The sequence below is a fragment of the Vulpes vulpes genome, chromosome 2, assembly GCF_048418805.1.
Source record: "Vulpes vulpes isolate BD-2025 chromosome 2, VulVul3, whole genome shotgun sequence".
NCBI classification, from domain to species: Eukaryota; Metazoa; Chordata; class Mammalia; order Carnivora; family Canidae; genus Vulpes; species Vulpes vulpes.
Window position 1 is genome coordinate 128,020,913 of NC_132781.1, and position 2,543 is coordinate 128,023,455.

A 2,543-nucleotide genomic window follows, 5' to 3' on the forward strand; every position below is an offset into this window, starting at 1 on the left:
ACTATAATAAAATTAAGGAGCATTAGGAAGCTCCTTAAATCACAAAGAGAAACTTAACCTTTCTATGAGACCAAAGGCCCACCCCTCAACCAAAGATGGGTGTCGGGCAACATCCTCCAAACCCAGAGATTCCCAGGCTCTCAACTGACACTAACAGTTAATGCCTTAGTGTCCTGCACCCAAGCTAGCCCATGACAGAGTCCTCCAAAGAGGTTGGGCATGCTAGATGGTGAGGAGCCAATAGCCCGAGGTCCAGGTCAGCTTTGGGCCAGCCCGAGGCCTATGACACAAAGAAGGACAAGAACAGGGGACTGGTTGTATCCCAATCAGAGACCTGTTTGACAACAAGTTTTACCCTCACCCCAAAGGCAAACACACCCATTCCAGCTCCTCCTTCCCAACCTAAGTGACCTTGACGGTGGCACCAAGCCTGGCTAACACATAATCCAGGGCAGAGCACTAGTCAGACGCTCAGACAGAACAGGCCCAGCTCCCCGCAGTGAGGGGGGTGATGAGATCAGCACTAGACGGGCCTCCACCGTATCAAACACAAGTGTCCCGTGAGGCGTTACTCCCATAAATTCATCCATTTTTGAGAAACAGAAACCCAATTTCACTATCCCTCCGAAAAGCTCTCGTCACGATGAAGACTCTCCAGTCCCTCCCTGAAGTCCTGAGACTTGAGCGGCTATGGGGCCACAGGGAGCCTCCAGAGAATGTCAAGGCAGCCACACTTTTCTATCAGGCATGTGTTCAGGTGGTCCACACACGTGTCGGGTTTGTCACCAGGGAGAAGAGTCTGACCTAAGGGACGACGGACAGACCTGGGGGAGCCAGGGGCCGGCAGGAGCGCCCCTCAAAGCAACACAGGACACGAGCGAGGGCAGCACCGCAGCCACAGCCCACACCTACAGCATCGGTAGACTAGGGGGTCATTTACATCCCACTCCCCCCCACCAGTCCACGAAACGCTACCGGGAAGCTCTGGAACATTCCTGACCCCTGACAGGGACCAGAGCAGCAGTTACTTACCTGCGGACCTGAGGGAAAATGACCTGCCACGTCATTGGGCAGAAGAGCTCCCATTCACCTGGGAGGGCTGGGGTAATCCAACGGCTCCACCCCGCAAAATCGCCTGACCAAAATCTTCAGCGCCCCTCCCTCCACACCAGTCTCGGGTGGTGCTGCGACGGACATGGCAGCGCGGCGACGACACTGCGAGCTGCGGGGGAAGGCGGCGTGCGCATGCGCACCTGCTGCCGCGGACAGCCGCGTGCGGGACAGCGGGCTGCGCGAGGAGGGCAACGTGGGCGCCCTGCGCCCAGCACTCCCCGCCTTCCTTCTTGGGGGCCGCAGTCTACTACCTCAAAGGCTTTCCGTTCGGAATATCCTGAGGGCTCCATGGATGTAAAACCCATTGCACGAGAGGTTGAAACCAAGAAAGCCCTCAGGAGCCAGTGCAGGAGACCAGCGCGCAACATCAGCTGCAGGCCTGCTTACGACCAGGACGGCCCAGATGCAATCCTTCCGTTGCTCCACCTTGGAAGTACCTGCCGTACTTGCAAGTGCGAGCTCTTGGCCAACCCGCATATCACAGCCCTGCCATATGTCTCCCAGCGGACATTGGAATCCTGCATGGTCCACCTGCGGTACAAATGGATCCCGTGTAAGACAGTCACACGGCTGACATTAGCTCCCGCTAATTTTAAGAAGCAGTAGGCTTCACTAAGTCAGGGAAAGGGGAAGCAAGGCTGGGATCCCCCATTCACACACCATCTGCGTGCATGGCTTACCTAATGAAGACCAAGCAGTTCTGCCTGAAGGATGCCTTTGATTACATCAAGCAGAGGAGGAGTGCGGTCTTCCCCAAATTTGGCTTCATAGGCCAGCAGCTCCTGCGATAGGAGTCTGAGATCCTGCCTTCCACACCCACTCCCCAGGATCCCTCTGCCAAGGAGAGGCAGCCAGCTCTTTATTCAGGGCCCATTTGCAGTCGCTGAGCCCTGATATGCAGGGTTCCTACTGCACATTCCCTACCTCAGTGATGGTTTCGGTGCCCATCCATTCAGCAGGAGCCTCGTGGCCACAGCCACATCCTACAAAAACTGGGCTAGGGGAATTAGCCCAACCCCAGCAACTGCGATTTTATTTTTTAAACTCAGACATTTCATACCTTTGCAATACAGAAAACCTCACTCTTTTCTACTATGAATGATAGTAAGTAGTCACCAGGCCTGCGAATGAACTTCAGACCAACTTTAGGGATAGATTTTTGGGACTAAAGGAAGGTCAAGCTATGATGAGAGCACAGCATGTGCTGACTACTGTACTTCCAGACCAGGTGCCTTCTCAGGACTGCACAGTCCGTACACCTCCTAGTTCACCTTTTCATTTAAAGCTTAAGGCAATAGATAACTTCTAGCAAAATGGAAAAAAGCAATTGCTAGATTAAGAAAAGAAGTGGTCATGAAGCCAATTCATTTTGCAGGAAGCATAATTTCCACCTTACTTTAACTTTGGCAATCTCAGAATCTGTTTCCGTT

The 2,543-nt window shown here is 53.6% G+C and overlaps 1 pseudogene; it reads left to right on the forward strand.

The window, feature by feature from the left end:
* Positions 1-1,050: 1,050 nt before the first annotated feature.
* LOC112908079 (dual specificity protein phosphatase 5 pseudogene) lies at positions 1,051-2,215 on the forward strand (annotated as a pseudogene).
* The last annotated feature ends 328 nt before the right edge of the window (positions 2,216-2,543 follow it).